Genomic DNA, 21,862 nt, shown 5'->3' on the forward strand with positions numbered 1-21,862 from the left:
AGTTATATGTAACATGTTCATTAGCATTGTAATTATAATTAGTGTATCTGAGAGCCTCCTGGGTCCTATTATCACCTATTAGAGGCTAAGCCCCATAAAAACTTTTCCAAACTTCATACTGTTCCCTCAGAACCCTGATGTCATGGTGTCTACACATGGATTAATCAATCCTGTTAATATGTGAAATCTTTCTGCATATTTCACTTATCTATCAGCAGCTCATTCTATTCTAACAAACCTGCTCCATAAGAAAACCTGCTGAGAGAAAGTGAAACTCAGAAGTTATAAACAGTCTAGGATCTGAGGATGTTCTCTGAACTTTATAAAGATATAGTAAATTACAAAGAAAAACCTAGGTCCTCCTCTGGAGGGAGAATCCCATTTTTTACTGGGATGCAAAACTGAAACTCAGAGAACCCCAATTGGAGATCAAGCATTGGGGGATGAAAGGCAAACCAAAAGAAAGAGGAAGTGAAGAAGCAAAGGCTAAAAGTGTTGTTGGCCAAGGAAATACAGGGAGACCACAGAACCAGGAGATGACACCCTAACTCCATTCTCCTCATACAAATCTGTCTTGATCCAGAGAACTAGCTTCCAAATAATTTTCCTATTACATTTCTGAGGTGGCTGCTCAGTGATCAGAAGTAGGAGTGGGTTTGATGGTTTCATTTTACATGTGCTTATCTGCCTGTCATTGTACTCTGATTCAGAGCAGGGTACATCTCACCTTCTACTGTCCTATCTTCATCTGCAGACCCAGCAGGAGCAGATGCCCAATGTCTAGGTCTGGTGTTATCTGGTCACAGGCAGTGCCTGGAGAAGCACAACCCACACACTGAGTCCAGGTCTCAAGTATGGGAGTCTCTCTCACAACACTGACCAACAGGCTGTGTGTGTTCATTGCTGGGAGGGTGGGCAAGAGGCCAAAGCCATCTTTGGGTTCATAATGATTCCATGGTAAGAGCTATTTGAGGGCATGACAAGAGCTTTCAACTGAACAGATCAATGTGTAGGGAAACTAACTGGGGTCCCCATGTAGCCCTCTCTGTGCAACATTAGCATGCCTTCTCCCATTCCTATCCACCTCTTGGAAACTAGGCAAGTTCTCACCATAATTCGCTCCTATATGCCTTGAGCTTCCCCTCTGGAGGTTTCTGATCTGTCTCCTACTCCATTTTGGTATCTTCACTCCATCTAGACAAACCTGTGTGGAAAGTTAAATACACAATCATGGACTGCGAAAGAAAGAAAGAAAGAAAGAAAGAAAGAAAGAAAGAAAGAAAGAAAGAAAGAAAGAAAGGAAGAAAGGGAGAAATTTTAGGATATCTTAAGTTTGCAAGTTCTAATGAATTAAATATGAGTACTGATCATTAAGGGCTACTAATATTACACAAAGACAATTAAATATCACATCACTTCTAATGGAAGTGGACAGTACCACCTCTCTCTCTTTCTTTCTTTCTTTTCTTTCTTTTCTTTCTTTCTTTCTTTCTTTCTTTCTTTCTTTCTTTCTTTTCTTTCTTTCTTTTTTTTCTTTCTTTCGCAGTCCATGATTGTGTATTTAAAGAAAGAAAGAGGGGCGCCTGGGTGGCGCAGTCGGTTAAGCGTCCGATTTCAGCCAGGTCACGATCTCGCGGTCCGTGCGTTCGAGCCCCGCATCAGGCTCTGGGCTGATGGCTCGGAGCCTGGAGCCTGCTTCTGATTCTGTGTCTCCCTCTCTCTCTGACCCTCCCCCGTTCATGCTCTGTCTCTCTCTGTCCCAAAAATAAATAAAAAAACGTTGAAAAAAAAATAAAAAGAAAGAAAGAAAGATTTTTATTGTCTATAACAGAATTTAGCTCAGGAGTTCTTATTTCTTTCTCTGTCACAGAAATCTTAATCTTTCTTATTCAAGATTACTCAGCCTTTTTAGGATTTAATTAGGATTACTTTGAGATATACACTCTCCCACCCACCTCCAACCCCTTCTCTTTCCTTCCTGCTGGGAATGTACTAAACTTCTATTTTTGGGGGCACCTGGTGGCTCATTTGGTTAAGCTTCCAACTTCAACTCATGGTTCATGAGTTCAAGTCCTGCACCCAGCTCTCTGCTGTCAGCACAGAGCCTGCTTCTCTCAGCACAGGGCCCACTTCAGATCTTCTGTCCCTCTCTCTTTCTGCCCCTCCCCCTCTTGTGGGCTCTCTTTCTCTCCCAAAATTAAATAAATAGACTTTAAAAATTTTTTAAAGAATACACTTCTGGGGTGCCTGGATGGCTCAGTCTGTTAAGCGTCTCACTTCAGGTCATGATTTCACAGTTCGTGGGTTCAAGCCCTACATCAGGCTGTGTGCTGACAGCTCAGAGCCTGAAGCCTGCTTCAGATTCTGTGTCTCCCTCTCTCTTTGCCCCTCCCCAGCTCACACTGTCTCTCTCTCAAAAATAAATAAACATTAAAATAAATAAATAAATAAATTTATAAATTTATAAGTTTATAAATTTGTTTCTATTTTGGTAAAGGTCAGGCATTTTCCTGGATTCTGGGGAAAGACATCTGATCTTTGAGCTGTCCCCTGTCCTGGCTGCCTCCAGTGAGGCATACCTTATTTCCTCTGGTCCTCACCATTCATCATCCTGCTATAGCATCTTACCAAGAGGTACATGCATCCTGCATCTTCTTTGCAGAATCCAAGCCCAGTCTCCTTAGAATCTACCAGCTTATTCCCAGTCACTTTTGCTGTCATTGTGGGCATCATGGAAACTCTTTGGATGCCCTCTGCTGCTACCACTTTGGAGAGCATAGGATTGTGTGGTATTCCATGAAGCTGTCCTCAGATCTGCTAATTAGACTTTCCCCAACCATCACTACTCTACAGCCCAGGGCCCTGTAGGGAACAGGTATAACTTGGGCTTTGGGCCACAGTCCAGGGAGAGAGGCACACAGGTGTCTATTACTGTTGGAGCTCCTTTCAGTCCATTTACAATTTCAGTTACCCAGTCCTACCCACTCCCATAATTCAGCCCAGAGTATAGGGATGTGAACTTCTTCACAGAAACTCCAAAGTTCCAGCATTGTCTGTTTTGGTTATCCTTCCCCCAACTGGTCACATTTTTATCTCCTTTTGAGTAGGGAATAAATTGTGTCATCCTACCTTCAAAAATTTCAGCTCTCTAGACTTTGGCTCTTGATATTTAAAGCCAAGAATTTGAGATTTAAACAAAAATGTAAAGCCTCAGCTTTTAAGATTATTGTTTTTACTAGGCAAGTTCAGAAGAATCAATCAGAAATCCAATGGACTTCTTTTTCCCACCTCCATCCATCTGCCCCTAAGAGCAGTACAATAAAAAGATGTCAGGGTATTCTGATTGTGAGGGACAAGAAAAGAGTCTGGGGATAGGAACAGGGACTCAAATTCTAAATATCTGAATTATTATGATCTTCACTATAACACCTTTGGCCTTCTTCCTTCTCATGCTCAAGTTTGGCTCCATCCTGCTCTCTCCAAGGTTCTGTCTCTATCCCCCTGTCTCCCTAAGCCAGACATTCCCTAACTTCAGAATGTGGCTGATAGTCCATCTCTGCCAAGGTGCCTTCCCTGACTACAGTCCTTCCCAGTCACGCTTTCACATCACCAGCCCTCACCACAGGCAACTGGCCTGCAGCTCTTCGTATCTGGATCAGATGTCCAAACAGCTTCTCTGCAAAACCATCTCATGCCTCTGTGCATTTGGGGGGGGGGGGGGGGGAGGGGGCTGCAAGGTGACCTGCTTGCCTTCAGGCCCCTAGGCCAGCTGAGAGAAATAGAAAAAACTTTGGACTGACAGGCTCTCAGAACATAACAATCGCAAGATGATGTAAGAAACAAGGGAGGAGAGAGCTAGACTATGCCAACTAGCAGTGGGGACAGAGAGTTTAAAAAGAAGAAAAAACCCAAGAGATGGAAGGCTGTCCTTGGCCTTTTTTTTCCAAACCTACTCCTATCTAGCCTCTCACATGCTCTTGACATTTAAAAATATATAATTTTTTAAAAATAGGGGCACCTGAGTAGCTCAGTCGGTTGAACACCCCACTCTTGATTTCAGCTCAGATCTTGATCCCAGGGTTGTGGGATCAAGCCTCACATCAGGCTCTGTGCTAAGCATGGAGCCTGATTAAGATTATCTCTGTCTCTTCCTCTGCCTTTCCCCTTCTCTCTCTCTCTCTCTCTCTCTCTCTCAAAAATAAAAAATAAAAATAAAAAAACATTATTGTATAGCAAATGAATGTGTGCCCCAGTTTTTATGGCTCTTTTTGTGCATTTTTGACACTTCCATCAGAATGCCAACTATTGTAATTCTTTGTTCTTTTGGTAAATTGAGTCCAGGGAGCATGTACCTATGTTTTTCTGCATTTCCCTATCCACACTCCATATAGCAAGTGCTCAGTAAATGTTACCAACTCACTAAATGTCAGCAAGAGATATTTGGGTTTGGCAAAATGAAAAACTTCAGAAATTGGCTAAGAACTGGGGCAAAATAAAGAATTATTCCCCGGAAATCTAAAAACAAAGAACAAAAAAACCTAGGATTGTTTTCTCCTCACTAAAATGAGCTAAAATGAGTTCAGTATCACCCTCCACTGTCCATTCCTTTCCTCTTTCCTGAGGCCAAAAATTACCAAGGGTATGGACTATTGCTGCTGAGTTTTCCTTATAGCTTACGCAAAGAGGCTCCACTTCTTGATGCCCATTTGCCATTTCCAATAATACTATAATAGCAGCACTATGAGAAACCAGCTGTGCACCCTGGGATGCACTCAGCTGCTCTGTGGGGCCCCACAAATTAGACCCTGAATTAGCCACTTAGTGCCCCAGGTTCCAGTCCCACCTGCTGATGCTTCCCAGATGAACACAGCCAAGGTTAGGAAAAGACCATTCTAGGCCCATGAGAATGACAGAGAGACCTTGGAGTTAGCAATCAGAAGTTAATATACCAGAAAAGAAATTCAGGAAGGGTTTAAACAAGAGCATGGTCTGGTCTGACTGACCATTATAAAAGATTTGAAAGCATGCATCTTGTTTCTTCACTTATTTTGTAGTTTGAGGAGTGTGTAAATTTAATAAAAAGCTTACGACATAGGTTTAGACTTACCCACTTAATAGTTTCATGTTTTTAAAGAAGTTATTTACTATGTCTCTGTTTTTGTATCTGATCTAAAACAGTTGTATTGGGAGTGCCTGAGTGGCTCAGTTGGTTAAGTGACCAGCTCTTGGTCAGGGCTTAGGTCATGATCTCACTGTTTGTAAGATCAAGATCCACATTGGACTTTGTGTTCAGTGTGGAGCCTGCTTGGGATTCTTTCTCTCTCCCTCTCTCTCTGCCCCTCCCCAACTCATGTGCACACATGTTCTCTCTCTCTCTCTCTCTCTCTCTCTTAAAATAAATAAATAAACTTAAAAAAATAAAAAATAAAGTAAAACAATGGTATTGGTGATAATAATGATAATCCTAATAATAACTTTAGTTCTATCTACCTATAGTGCTGTGAAGTTAGGAATCATAATAATAATAATAATCATTCTACCTACATCACAGTCCTATTAAATTAGATAGGAAAAGCACTTTTGCAGATGTAAAACACTATAAAGGTGTCAAATATTCTTATTCAGTTTCTGACACACCATCAGAACATTTTTATTGACATTGAACCAGTATCTAATGTCCATCAACAATGTGCTGTGAAAGCACAAAAACAAGTCTAATTCTTCCACATGATAGTCCTTGAAATGTTGGAATGTGTTCCAATGCCATCCCCAAGTCTTCCTCTTTCCAGGTTAAAGGTGCTTAGTATTCTTTGTTTCCCCAGTCATGTGTCCCATGTCATACAGTACCATGTATTTAGTCATGGCCTAACTGGGCTTACGTGAAGTTTCCTTCAGCTTTTCAGGCTTCTGAATTGTTAGGAGAGATGCTGAGGAATACTATGCCCCTCAGACAACTCTGGTGCCTAGTGAAGGAAACAGGCTCCATCCATCTTCAGCCTGTGTTCAAGGCCAGGCTATTGTCCCACCCATGGCCCCATAGCCCACCTCTCTACATCAGCTCTGGCCCTCACTTGCTCCTTCTTGTTGCAGCTCAGTCAAAATGGGCCTTGAAAAACACAAAAACCAAGAGTGTGAAAAAATCTACACTCCAAGTTTGAATACCAGTGAGACCTCCTTGCAACCTGTAGAAAGTATATGAATTAGAATGAAAGAATCACTTACATATTAGATTCATACAGCTTCTTTCCTCAAAAATGCTTAGGGCGTTGTACTGGGAAATTTCAGTGAATTAACGTATTATTTCTTCAGTGCTGCAGAGCTCAGCTTCTCAGGACTTTGCAAATGCCATTTCACTTCCTTGGGCTGACCTCTCCCTCCCTTGAAATACAACCATTTCTTGTCTATTGCTCACCCATGGTGCCGTGTGGTATGGAGGATGGGCAGAGAATGCTAAGCTGGAGGAGAATCACAGATGGTAGAGCCAAAAGAACCTTTAGAGATAATCCTATCCATCCCTTCATTTCAAAGATGAGAAATTATGACACTGAGAAATGACTTTCTCAAGGTCACAGCTAGTTAAGAACAGCAATGGCCTTTTTTTTTTTAATTTCCTCTCATCTGAAAAACAGAGGAAAAATAAGCCAAGGCTGCTCAGCACTCCTGACAGAGATAGAACTGAGGGCAACAGGACATTTCTTCATTAGCTTAGCTTTTGCCATAAAGTTTGCAAGTTTCCCAGAGATGAGTAACCATTCTGATTAGGTGAATACAAGGGCTGGCTGAAGACAGGATCAAATACCCAGCCAGGTAGGTTAGGTCTGTCAGGAATGGTTTCAAAGAATGGGACAGACAATGGTTTGGTGTTTCACCGTTGTTAAATATCAAGGAGGAAAAATAGTTTGAGTGACACAAGGGAAGGTAATTGTACAATAGGGATGAAGACACTGAAGCAAGAAAAGAAAAAATAAGGCTGAATGTATGTGCTGCCCAGCACTGACCCACAGGGACATGGGGTACCTTATTACAGACAACAGTGTATGTTTGGACAGTAAAATCAATTTTCCATGTTTCTTCATCTTCTCCAGTTTTTGTGATGATTTATAGGATGGACATACACACACACACGCACACATGCACACAAAGATAGTATTCAAATACTCCTACAGTCATGAGAATCCTTGCCTGACAGCCTGTTCTACCTTTTTTAATTAATACCCAAAGCAATTAAATCATGGTGTGTTCCCATTACCTGCCAAGTTTTGTTATTTTTAAAATACAACAACACGGCTTCAGATTCTATTATTTGGTCCACATGCAGCCTTTCAAAGGTGGTTTCCTTGGTTTCCCCGTAAATGAACCTCTGCAGCCAGGCAGTAAAAACAAGCTTCTTTGCAATATCTTGCTTTTGCCTGAAAAGACTCTCCTTTAAAGGGTACAAGGCTGCCTCTCCTTTCCCCAAAACCTTCCTCAGAGGGAAAAATAAAAGGGCCAAAAAGATGTGGTGTGCAAGGTCACCATTACACTGCAACCCACGCATACACTGCACTTGGTAATGACTCTAGCAGCCCTCCTCCTGGCTTCTCTTCCTCTTGGACACTTAGGGACCTAATAGGTATGCGTGGCTTCTTGAAGAACTTTCTATTTGTTCTGCTAGGAGGAGTAACAGCCCAAATCATGGGGAGCAGGTAGTATATTATTGACTTGGAGTAAACTCACGTCATCAGAAGCACAATCCCTAAAACTCACTGTAACAGACTCAAACACACCTCAAAGATGATCCCCAAATGCTGGACAAGGAAAGACCTCCAGCTGTTCAATACCTACCCTATAAGCCAGTCTGAACAACTGAAGAGTTTTTTTTAAAGTTCTTGTGTTCAATGATTCATGTTCATTGTGAGGAGTCCATAACTTCTCTACATAAAAACTAGCCAACATCATCCCCTCCACAAAAAGATCTACTTTGACAAATTGGCATTTATCCTTGATACTTGAATAAGCACATTTATTATGCAAGAGGACTGAGATAGGTGTTCTGGAGGACACACAAAAGTATAAGCCAATCCCTAAAATCAAAACCAAGAAACAAGTGTTGGCAAGGATGTGGAGAAAAAGGAACTCTGTGTACTCTTAGTGGGAATGCAAACTGGTGCAGCCACTCTGGAAAACAGTATGGAGATTCCTGAAAAAGTTAAAATGGGGCAAGTGGGTGGCTCAGTCACTTAACTGTCCAACTCTTGATCTCAGCTCAAGTCATGATCTTACAGCTTGTGGGATCGAGCCCCGTGTTGGGCTCTGCACTGACAGTGTGCAGCCTCCTAGGGATTCTCTCTCCCCCTCTCTCTCTGTCCCTCCCCTGCTTGCTTCCACACTTGCTCTCTCTCTCTCTCTCTCTCTCTCTCTCTCAAAATAAATAAACTTTTTTTTAAAGCTAAATATAGGACTATCTTATGATCCAGTAATTACACTACTGGGTATTTATGTGAAAAAAAAATACAAAAACTAAATTAAAGGGATGCATGTACCCCCATGTTTATTGCAGCATTATTTACAATAGCCAAACTATGGAAGCAGCTCAAATGTCCGTTTATAGGTAAATGTATGTATATATGTATACACACACACACACACACACACACACACACACAAAGGAATATTATTTAGTCACTAAAAGAATGAAATATTGCCATTTGCAATAACATGAATGGAGCTAGAGAATATAATGCTAAGTGAAATAAGTCAGTCAGAGAGACACAAATACCATATGATTTCACTTATACATGGAATTTAATAAACAAAACAAATGAGCAAAAAGGGAAAGAGAGAAAGAGAAATCCAGACAGAGTTTTACTATAGAGAACAAACTGATGGCTACCAAAGGGGAGGTAGGGGCATGGATGTGTTAAATAGGTGATAGGAATTAAGGAGTACACTTGCTGTGATGATCATAGGCTGATATATAGAATTGCTGAATCACTATATTGTACATCTGAAACTTATATAACAATGTATGTTAACTACATTAGAATTAGAATTAAAATCAAAACTTTAAAAAAAGAAAGGAGATTTTTAAAAACTTAATTTAAAAAAGTATAAGCCAATCCTTACCTCAGAATTTTTACAGGTTATTGGAGATAGAAGACAAGTACATGTGGAAAAAAACCACCAAAGGCAGTAAACGAGGGTTGCATTAATACTGAGTGTGGGAAGACATCAGCAGCAAACTCTAGAATACTCACATGTACTGGTGATGAGTCTCATACATTCTAGAGATCAAGAAAGCCCCCACAAGCCAAAAGGAGAAAGAACAACTGAGACAATCCTGCTGCGAGGAAATACCAGACACAGCTTCAGAGCTGGTGTAACCTCTGTCTCCTATTGCTGACAACAGACCTCCACTCACTCACCCACCACCCCAGGGCCTAATTACCTCCCAGATATAGAGTAGGGATTGTCTAAGAACAGCCTCCTGCCCTGGGAAATACAGACAGATAGAGGGGCCAATGCACCAAGGGCCATCCTCCTCCCTGTAGGGCTGCATAAGGCTGGTGGTGCTGTTCCAAATGTTTGCCAAGAGCAACAGAAGGTGTTTTTCCTCTTGGAATTTTTTCTTTTCCTCTCTCTAGCCTGCCTCTAAGGGTAGCTCAAATGACTCAGAATTGGGGCCTCTGGCAGTAATCTTCTGTATCCACTCATCCAAGTTCCTCTGGTTCCTATGAGATCTACATATCATTACCCAGAGGGCACTGAAGTGTGACAGGACTCATCATATGGTACAAAATCATGGAATCAAACAATATTGGAGCCTTCCACATTTTCCCCAGATGTTCATCAAATCTATCCAGTGATGAGGCACTTACTACCCCAATGGACAAACTAGTCCATCCAAGAACAGTTTTGATTGTGTTCCCCTACCTAACTTGTGTTCCCCTGATACTTCCATGAGTTACTCCTAATGCCATCTGTCATATCTACCCAGATCCAGCTTAATTACTGGTTCATGAGACAGCCTGCTAGAAATATGAAGGTTCTCAAGTGGCTTTAGTCCTTTCTTCTGCAAGAACAACACATAGGCCTCCTTTAACCATTCCAGATAGCATTTGGTTTAAAACCTTTCACTTTCACATTTGATTCCTTAATGCTTCAATCAATCAGTTTACTATATTTCTCTTAAAACCAGACACCTACAAATGAATAAAACACCTTAGACTTAAACTGGCCAATGTAAAGTAAAACAAAACTCTTTGTTTTAAATATCTTGCATGCTATACTTTTACGAATACAATCTAAAACTGCATTTGACTCTAAGTTGTAGTCACATGGCATGGCATATGCTTACTGTAGACTAAAATCCTTTAGCTGCAAGTACTTCCCACCTGCTGGTGAAATAATTGATTTTCACTTAATATGCCTCCCTCACACAGTTAGACATTATCCCTAAAACTATGTAAGAAAGTGACATCTTTCATGTTCTTTCCATCCTTTCTACATGAGCCTCAATTATAGATTCAGATGACAATCTCAACAATCCAGGAAAAGAAACACCGTGCATGACCAAGAAATCTCCATGGAAATATGTCAACATGGAGTTCTATGATAGGAGAATAGAGGCTTCAGCAGCCCTACAAGACCCCAAAACTGTTCCTGATTTCCATTGAAAGCCCTCCCTTCCCATGTCCATAAGCCAATCAGAAAGCCCTAGAGAGAGGCCCTGAGGGATGAATGAGTGACAACTCAAGGAGAAGAAAGTGACCTGCATTCAACCAGCCATTTGTTTCAGTCCCTTCTGACCACTAGACTGTAAGACACTGAAGACATAGACAATGCTTCTTAACCACCGTAAGATATAGATAGACTAAATGAGTGAATAAACAAATGCTGAAGCTTTGTACCCCTCTCAGTGTCTAGCATTATGTCTGTGAGAGAAAAGATAGTCAGTTACTAGTTTAACACATTAATTCAATGGTTATGGTCCTAAAATTTTATTACAGATTTTTGTGGTGAAGAACTATTTATGGCTGGTTTAAAAAATAAAATGCAAGGATAAAACTTATTTTAAAACCTTATTCATGTTAAAAGTGAATTTAAAAATAGGCTTACATGAAAGTGGAAGAAAAAGAAGGAAACAGAAAACATAGGGCAAAAACTTCCATCACTTTATTACAGAAGAGCCTCCCACAGTTCTCTCTTCAATTATTGCATCAAGTCCACATGCCTCAGCCTCGACTTCAAGGTTTCTACTATCTGGGGTCCTCCTTTTAACCAGTCATATCTCCTCAAGTCCAAATTCTACCCTGCCTGGGTCAGCCTGAACACCTATGATATTTGCCAGGAGATTCTAGTAGCCCAAAGGATCTTCCACCTTTTCTTCAGCATATCTTTCAAGAAAACACTCAAAAATCTCTCCTGAAAAGTCTTTTCTGGCTAATATCATCCCACACTGACTATTCTTTTTCTTTCCCAATGGCTTATGGACAGTCTGTAAGACCGTATATTGGTTATCTTTTTGACCAAAGACGGTATGAGAATTCACTTTAAAAGCAGTAAGGTACTGGGGTGCTCGGGTGGCTCAGTCGATTGAGTGTCTGACTCCTGATTTCAGCTCAGGTCATGATCTCACAGTTCCTTAGATCAAGCCCCACATTGAGCTCTGCACTGTCAGCATAGAACCTGCTGGGGATTCTCTCTCTCCCTCTCTTTGCCCCTCCCCTGCTTGCTTGTACTCTCCTCTCTTAAAATAAATGAACTTTAAAAAATAAAAGCAGTAAAATATTACCAAAATAGCAAACTATTAGGTTATATTTTAACTAATATATTTATCTTGCCTCCCTAAAGAGTCCATAAGCCTCTTAAGGGCAAGAGCAGTAGTCTTTATTTTATATTCCTTAGAAATGCCAGATACAACAATTAAATAAAATATACTCTGGATGAATACATGAATGGATAATGCATTTCAGCATATGAGTCTGAAGATTTCCTCAGTGCTGGAGCTGTTTGAGGCTTTGGTTGCTGAGGATAATGATAAGCTTGGGTACAACCAGCTAAGAAAATGACTAGTGACAAATTCTGCTGAACCTGAACCCTGAGAGAACTCCTCAGTTGGTTATCATAATGATCATTAAATAACCTGCTGTCACTGTCACCCTCCCACATTTAGTCCCCCTTACCTCAAACACCTATATCATAGGGGCACATGTACCCCAATGTTTATAGCATCACTTTCAACTATAGCCCAATTATGGAAAGAGCCCAAATGTCCATCAACTGATGAATGGATAAAGAAGATGTGGTTTATATATACAATGGAATACTACTTGGTAATGAGAAAGAATGAAATCCTGCCATTTGCAACAACGTGGATGGAACTGGAGGGTATTACATTAAGTGAAATAAGTTAGAGAAATACAGATATCATATGTTTTCACTCATATGTGGAAATTGAGAAACTTAACAGAAGACCACGGGGGAAGGGAAGGGGAAAAAATAGTTTCAAAAAGAGATGGAGACAAACCATAAGAGACTCTTAAATACAGAGAACAAATTGAGAGTTGGTGGGGGGGGGGGGGGGGGGGAGAGGGGAAAATGGATGATGAGCATTGAGGAAAGCACTTGTTGGGATGAGCACTGGGTGTTGTATGTAAGCAATGGATCATAGGAATCTACCCCTGAAACCAAAAGCACACTGTATACGCTGTATGTTAGCTAACTTGACAATAAATATTTAAAAAAAAAAATCTTACAGCTAATCAGAAGCTAATTAAAAACTTTACACTATAAAAAAACACCTATATCATCATTTCATTTGGTCAAGTCCCTGCTCAAAAATCTGTATGTAAGAGTTCCCTATTGCCTGCAGTAATTCTCAAACTGTGTAGCACTAATAGAATATAAGGTGGGAGTTTTGTCATTTAGATTCTAAAATACATATTAGAAGAGTGGCTACCACATAAGTTGAAAAATAATTCCTGTGAGTAATGAGAGATATTTCTGAAAAATGTGTGCTAAGGACTGAATTGTATCCCCCCTCAAATTCATATGTTGACACTCTATCCCCCCCACCCCTGCCCCGATGTGATGGTATTTGGAAATGAAACCTTTGGGAGGTAATTACATTTAGATGACATTGTGAGGGTAGGACCCTCTTGATGAGATTAGTGCCCTTACGAGAAAAGACACGAGAGAGCTAGCACATACACTCCCCCTCTACCCCTTTCAGGTGAGGACCTAGTGAAAAGGCAGCCATCTTCAAGCCAAGAAGAGAACTCTCAATAGAACCCCACCATGATAACACCCTGATATTAAATTTCTAGCCTCTAGACCTATGAGAAAATAAAGTTTTATTGCTTAAGCACCAGTCTATGATATTTTGTTATGGCTGCCCAAGCCAACTAAGGCAATGTCTGTGAGGCATATTAACCATATGAAGGCACACAATATATACATATAACTGATCACACAAACTCAAACACACACAGTGATAAATACTGTTCTAGACTTCTTACACCTATGAATAAGTAACTGCTATGGAAATTGCATAACTGACTTAAATGAAAATATAGACAAAACATATTAAGCAGCTATTTTCAGACATTGGACTACAAGCTATGCAAGATTATGTTCCCTTAGAAAAGGGAAATAAATTAAATCTTTATGTGTTTGCCCTCACTGTTCACCTGGATGCAACTTCCAAACTGTAGTTGCAAGGAGGAGTAATCCAAACAAAGCCTTGCCAAATCTGAGGTCTGAGAAGCCCAAGGTAGGCAGAACACTAAAAATATGAAGCTATGTGAAAATGCTGAAGCTATATGAAGAAAGAGCTTCAGAAATCCACATAGTGTCTCCCTCAAGTCATTGCCTGAATAATATTTGTACATGCATAGGGTGAAGCTCCATGATGCTATGAAAGATTTAGCAGAATGCTGTAAGTCAAGAAATTCTCAGAGCCCAAACAGATCTGAAAAATCATTTAAATTTTTATCAACCAGACTAGGTAGACCTCACTGAATTCATTAAGCATTCAGAGGAGTCATCAGAAGAGTCATGGTTTAGTAATGTAGCAAAGAAGCCCTAGTATACTGGAACGCTAAGGTATCCTCAAGACTTGCCCTGAAAAAAAAATTAAAATAAACCTCAAGGGGTGCCTGGGTGGCTCAGTCAGTTAAGCGTCCGATTCCTGATTTCAGCCCAGGTCATGATCTCACAGTTCGTGAGTTCAAGCCACACATTGGACTCTGCATTGAAACTGCGGAGCCTGCTTGGGATATTCTCTCTCTCTCTCTCTCTCTCTCTCTCAGTAAATAAAATTAAAAATAAAATAAATAAAATAAAATAAACCTCAAGAGGACCAATCTGATTTCCAAGTAACTTAACTGTCTGCCAAAACAAAACTAATCATGCTTTAAAGGAAGGTAATAAAATCAAGTACCCAACAAAGAAAATTCACAATGTTCATTTTCCAATAAAAATAATTATTAGATATGGAAACTGCGGAGCCTGCTTAGGATATTCTCTCTCTCTCTCTCTCTCTCTCTCAGTAAATAAAATTAAAAATAAAATAAATAAAATAAAATAAAATAAACCTCAAGAGGACCAATCTGATTTCCAAGTAACTTAACTGTCTGCCAAAACAAAACTAATCATGCTTTAAAGGAAGGTAATAAAATCAAGTACCCAACAAAGAAAATTCACAATGTTCATTTTCCAATAAAAATAATTATTAGATATGCAAAATGTGACTCAAAACCACAAGGAAAGTCAGTCAATAGGCATAGATTTAGAAATGATAGATTTGATAGGGAATTTTCAAAGACATAAAACAACAATTATAAATGTCATAACTATGTATAAGTACTTAAAAGAAAATGTGAACATATGAAAAGAGAAACAGAAAATAGAAACAAAAACAACATAGATCATCTAGAGATTAAAATTCATTATTTGAAATGAAAATCTCATTGAATGAGAAGAATAGATTAAACACTGCAGAAAAAAAGATCAATAAACTTGGAAGACATAACAGTAGTAACTATCCTAATGAAGTACAGAGGGTAAGAAGAGAAAAAGGCTAAAACAAAATACTAACATCTCAATAACTAGTAGAACAATATTGAACTCTTTAGCATATGTGTACTTGGAGCTCCAGAAAAGAGGAGAGGAGAACAAAATCAAATTTAAAGACTTTATGGCTGAAATTTTCCCAAATTTGATAGAAATTATAATAAATTCACAAATCAAAATTACTGAACAAAGTGTCTAAGCATATACTTTAAGAAATCTAGGGGCACCTGGTGGCTTAGCCGGTTAAATGTCCAACCACAGCTCAGGTCATGATCTTATGGTTCATGTGTTCGAGCCCAGCATCAGGCCAGATCTGCACTGACAGCTTAGAGCCAGGAGCCTGCTTCAGATTCTGTCTCCCTCTCTGCCCTTCCTCCACTCATGCTGTCTCTGTCTCTCAAAAATAAATAAACGTTAAAAAAAAAAAAAATTTAAACACACAGAAAAACTCAAATTTCTCAAAACCATGACAAGGATAATCTTTTTAAAAATCCAGAGAGGAAAAAAAAGACTTATCATACAGGGGAATAGAGGTAACATTATGTAAACTTCTTATCAGAAACAATCAGAAACAAGACAGAGGACAATAAAATGATATCTTTAAGGTGTTAAAAGGCAGGAAAAAAATCTGTCAACCTAGAATTTTAAATCCAGTGAAAATATCAAAGTTAAATTAAAAATGAAATCAAAATAAGTATTTTTCAGACAAAGGCTGAGAAAATTTGTTGCCAGAAGATCTTCAATCCAAGACAATGTAAATCCAATTATTTAGGAAGAAGGAAAATAATGCCAGATGGAAACTTAGAGTTATCCAAAGGAAATGAAGAAAGTTAAAATAATAAGTATAAGAATAAATGTAAAAATCTTTTTTTGTCATACTTTAACTTTTTAAAAAATAACTGTTTAAAAGAACTACACAATGTATTGTGGAGTCTATAACACTTGTGGAAGTAAAATGTATACTATAATAACACAGTGGACAGAAAAAGGAAATACAGAAGTATATTATTTTAAAGTTCTTGTATTACGGGGCACCTGGGTAGCTCCGTCAGTTAAGCATCTGACTTCAGCTCAGATCATGATCTCAGGGTCCGTGAGTTGGAGCCCCTCATCCGGTCTGTGCTGACAACTCAGAGCCTGGAGACTGCTTCAAATTCTGTATCTCCCTCTCTATCTGTCCCTCCCCTGTTCACTCTCTGTCTCTCTCTCTCTGTCTCTCTCTCTCTCAAAATTAAACAAAAAAATTTAAAAACAAAGTTCTTGTATTATGTAATAAGTGGCACAATATTATTTAAAGGTAGACTATGTTAAGTTAAAATGTATAGTATAAATCCTAGAGCAAACACCTTCCCCACCACACACACACACACACACACACACACAAACACACACACAAAGAGGTATAGCTAGTAAGCCAAAAGTGAAAAGAAAAAAGAATACTACAAAATACCCAATCCAAAAACAAGGTAGAGAAAGAGGAAAATATGAACAAAGAACAGATTTAAAAAATTGAATGAGAAAACAAATAGATTTAGATTTAAACCCAGCTATATCAAAAATTACATTAAATGCAAATGACCTAAATATACATAGTCCAATTATTTTTTTTAAAAATACATAGTCTAATTAAAAGTCAGAGAGATGTCAGACTGAATAAAAAAGCATATTCCAGGGGTGCCTGGGTAGCTCAATCTGTTAAGCATCCGACTTTGGCTCAGGTGATGATCTCATGGTTCATGAGTTCGATCCCGCATAGGGTGAGCTCCGCATAGGTGAGCCCCACTAGGGGTGAGCTCAAGTACCACTTTGGGTGAGCTTGAGCCCTGCTCCAGGCTCTGCACTCTCTCCCCTCTCTCTGCACCTCATGGGATTCTCTCTCTCTCTCTCTCTCTCTCTTTCTCTCTCTCTCTTTGCCCTTGGTTAATTCACATTTTCTATCTCAAAATTAGTTAAGAAAATAAAAAATTTTAAAAACCATACCCCAACAGAAGAAACCAGCATTAAATATAAAATCAAAGATTAAGCTAAATCTAAAAAGATATTTAAAAGGTATATGATGGAAACACTAACCAGAAGAAAACTGGGATGCCTATTTTAATACTACAACAACAAAAAAAATAACCAAGGATAAAAAGATACATTGCATAATGATAAAAGACTCAATTTCTCAAAGACATAATAATCCTAAATGATATGCACCTAACAACAGGGCTTTATAATAGAGAAAGCAAAATACATTGAAATGAAAGGAAAAATAAACACGTAATTATAGTTGGAGACTTAAACATGCCTCTCTCAGTAATTGATAGAACAAGTAGACTAAAAAGTCAACAAAAATACATAAGATTGAAACAACACTTAATCAACTTCAGTTAATTGACATTTATAGAACACTCCACTCTATTCAGCAACATGTACTCAGAGAACTGACCACACAGAATGAAGAAATCAACAACAGAAAATTATTTGGTAAATTCTAAAGTATATTCAAATTAAACAAAATTCTTCTAAATAATCCATAGCTAAAATAAAAAATCATAAGAAAAGAATTTAAATATCTCAGGGCACCTGAGTGGCTCAGTCAGTTAAGCATCCAACTCTGATTTTGGCTCAGGTCATAATCTCATGTCATGGTTCATGAGATCAAGCCCCACGTCAGGCTCTGCACTTACAGTGTGGAGCCTGCTTGGGATTCTCTCTCTCTCTCTCTCTCTCTCTCTCTCTCTCTCTCTCTCTGTCCTGCCCCTGCTTGCACATGCTCTCTCCCTCTCCCTCTCTCTCTCTCTCTCAATTTAATAAAAAATAAATTAAAAAAGAAAAAAATTTAATATTTTAAACTAAATGACAATGCAAACACAAATATCAAAATATGTGGCATGCAACTAAAGCAGAGCTTACTGGAAAATTCATAACTTTTCACACTTACGTTGGAGAAGAAAGTTCTAAAATAAATTATATAAGCTCCTATCTTAAACTAGAGAAAAGAGCAAATTAAACCCAAATTAAGAAGAAAAACAAAGTAATATAAATAAGAGCAGAAACCAGTGCATAAAAAAATACATAAAATATAGAAAATTTGATTAAAACATCTGGCTGTTTGAAAAGACCATTAGCAGTAGCATCAAAAAATGTGAAAAATTTGGGGAAAAATTAAACCAAATATGTGCAAAACCTGTACACTAAAAAGTACAAAACATTGTTGGATAAATTAAAGTAGACCTAAATAATTGGAGAGCTATACCATGTTCATGGACTGGAATACTTTATATTTTTAACATGTTAATTCTCCCTAAAATGATCTATAGATTCAGATTTGGATTTCAGTGAAAATGTTAGCAGGTTTTCTTGCAGAACTTGAAAAGCTGACTTTAAAATTTTTAGGGAAGTTCAAAGTACCTAGAATATCGAAAACAATTTTGAAAAAGAATGAACTTGGAAAACTGACACTACCTGATTTCAAGACTTACTATAAAGCTACAGTAATCAAGACTCTGTGGTATGAGTAAAATGATAGACATATAAATCAGTGGAAATGAATTGAGCGTCCAGAAGTAAATCTACACATGTATGAGTCAATAATCATTTTTGACAGAAGTGTTAAGGGAATCCAATGGGGAAAAGATCATTGTTTTAACAAATGCTGCTAGAACAGTTGGATTTCCATACAGGAAAGAATGAACCTCAACCCTTCCCTCACATCATACAAAAACAAACAAACAAACAAACAAACAAAAACTAACTTGATATGGATCATAGACTTAAATGTAAAAGCTAAAACTATAAAACTTCTAGAAGGAAACATGGAGGAAAATTTTTGTAACCTTAGGATAGGCAAAGATTTCTTAGAGAGTATACAAAAAGCATGAACCATGAAAGAAAAATATGGTAAATTGGCCTTCAACAAAATAAAAACTGCTCTTCAAAAGCCACCATTACAAAAATGAAAAGGCAGGACATAGAAGAAAATATTCACAACACATATGTGTGACAAAGGATCACTATCCAGAGTATTTAAAGAATGTCTTCAACCCAATGACAAGGCAACCAATTTTTTAAATGACATATATTTGAACACTCTACAAAATAAGATATACAAATCTCAAATACATGAAAATATGTTTATTATCATTAGTCATACATAAAATCTAAGTTAAAACCACAATGAGATGACACCCATTGTGCCATCTAGAATGGCACCACCCACTAGAATGGCAAATATTTAGAAGACTGACGACATCAGGTATAAGGATATGGAGTAATTAGAAGTTTCATACGTGGCTGAGGTTATATATAAAGTTTTAATCACTTTGGAAATAGTTTGGCAGTTTCATAAAAAGTTAAACATACACCTATCATGCAACCCAGTAGTTCCACTCTTAGGTATTCATCCAAGAAAAATGAGAACATATTTCCGCAAAAAGAGTTGTACACAAATGGCCATAGCAATTTTACTTGTAATAGTTCGAAACTGGAAACAACCTAAATATCTAACAACTGGTAAATGGATAAGCAAATTTCAGTACATCCATAAAATGCAATATTATTCACCATTTTCTTAAAAACTATATACTATATATAAAATGGGTGAATCTCAAAAACATGCTAAGCAAAAGAAGCCAGTCTCATAAGAGTACTTGCTATTTTGTTTCATTTATAAGAAATTCTATAAGAGGAAAATTTATGCTATATGTTTTGCCTACTATTATGATTGGTAGGGGTATAGGTTGCAAGGGAATAAGAGAAAACATTTTGGGGTCATACAAATCTTTTATTTCTAGATTATGGTGGTGTTTACTTGGGAGTATATAGTTATTAATGTTCATCAAAGTGTACACGTAAAATGAGTGCAATTTATTTTATGCAAATTATAAAGGTGATTAAACAACAACAAAAAAAAAAACTAGTCTGAAGAACAAACCCAGGCTCTTTCAGACTTACATTCAGGACCTCTGTAACCTCTTCCCACACTATTTTTTCAGCCTTATTTTTCATATGCCCCAAATTCAAAATAATCCTCAAATTCAAACAAATTGGCTTATAGCCTGACTATTCATCACTCCCACTCTTAGCTTGCTGAGCTTACATAAACCCTCTTCATTCTGCAGAGCCCAGATTTATGACCAGTCCTTTCACAAAACCTTCCTCTAGATCACTCTGATTTTTCTATCCTTTGTTATTTGTATGAATTTTACTGTTCAGGTTGCTCATTATTTCTTTTATGTGTGTTCCTCTCATTTCCCAAGGTAAACTGTCACCTTCTAATATACAGTCAATTCTAGTTTTCCTGGGAATTATGTTTTATACAGTTGCTGTGAACACTGAATTAGTGAATACTGAGGCTTTGCTCCTAGGGAAAATACAGGGTTAGATTCCTGTGAGATTCTGGTCACAGCATTTTCATCAATCAATCAATACATAACCTCTTTTGTGTATGTTTTTGTTTAAAGACACCTTATTTACTATATATTGTTGATCTATCAAATTCATGGTCAACAGCGCTAAAACTTATCTGGGGGCGCCTGGGTGGCTCAGTCAGTTAAGCGTCTGACTTCGGCCCAGGTCATGATCTCACAGTTTGTGTGTCTGAGCCCCGCATCAGGCTCTGTGCTGACAGCTTGGAGCCTGGAGCCTGGAGCCTGCAGCCTGCTTTGGATTCTGTGTCTCCCCCACTCTCTCTCTTCCCCTCCCCAGCTCACGCTCGCACTCTGTCTCTGTCAAAAATAAATAAACTTTTAAAAAAATTTAAAAAAACTTATCTGACACATATTTTCTCCCTTCTTGTACATCACAGCTTAGGAACAGTAGCACTTCAGCACTACCCTTGGGAGCTATTTTAAATAAAGAAATCACCAAGAAAATGCAAAACTATGGCACCAAATACATCACAAAAGGACTCTTATTTAGAGTATGAGAGATAAAACAAAAAGTCAGAAGGATGCCTTGTTTTACCTCAGCTGGGAATGTGCATGTTGAGTAAGTCAAATTTTCCCTGTACTACACATGTCCACAAATGACCATGAAAGAGCCATGAGCACTGATTTGGGGTTACAATAAATTTCACCAACCAAGCAAAATCATAAATGTGGAATCCATGAATAATCAATATCACCTGCACTTTGCAATGTATTATATAGTATAAGACACTTAGTAAGCATTCAATAATTTCCAATAATTGGATAACAATTGGAAGGACAAAAGAAGGAATTAACTCATGACTTCACTTAAATCTCCATCAAGAACCCTGGTTTAATACTCATTTTAGGAGGCATGTTCAGGCTAGAAGACAAGTTCTCCAAAGTAAGTTTTTGAGATACTTACATAGGGAAGTTAGAGGCCATTGCTAAAGAAAGGCTGAGAAGAAAATCTCAAAAGACCATCTACTATTTGCAATATCCATTAAAGAGAAGGAACTTGTTGTTTACCAGCAACCTGAAAGTTATCTGTTTCTGATTGGGAAGAATTAGTAAAAGAAAAAAAAATGATTGCCATGTTTCTAAAGCAAAGGGAAATATGTCATACTTTTTGAGAAGAAAATAGACTAGAGAGACAACACACATAATTTAATTTACCCCATTAAAAATTATTTTTTAAGAATCAGTTGTATTTCTGACAAATGGATAAAGAAGATATGGTTTATATATATAATGGATTACTACTTGGCAATAAGAAAGAATGAAATCTGGCCATTTGTAGCAACATGGATGGAACTGCTAAGTGAAATAAGTCAGGCAGAGAAAGACATATGTTTTCACTCATATGTGGATCCGGAAAACTTAATATAAGACCATGGGGGAGAGGAAGGGGGAAG

At 38.1% G+C, this 21,862-nt stretch overlaps 1 protein-coding gene across 1 annotated transcript in view; it reads right to left on the reverse strand.

The window, feature by feature from the left end:
- Positions 1-247: 247 nt before the first annotated feature.
- The window catches only part of LOC132686173 (uncharacterized), a 95,071-nt gene continuing 73,456 nt past the window's right edge, over positions 248-21,862 (reverse strand). Inside the window, exon 14 of the transcript XR_014136424.1 lies at positions 248-1,204. The gene's annotated coding sequence lies outside the window, so the exon portion shown is untranslated. The remainder of the gene's footprint in view (positions 1,205-21,862) is intronic.

Source organism: Panthera onca, chromosome F1, assembly GCF_046562875.1.
Source record: "Panthera onca isolate mPanOnc1 chromosome F1, mPanOnc1 haplotype 2, whole genome shotgun sequence".
In the NCBI taxonomy this organism is placed as follows: domain Eukaryota; kingdom Metazoa; phylum Chordata; class Mammalia; order Carnivora; family Felidae; genus Panthera; species Panthera onca.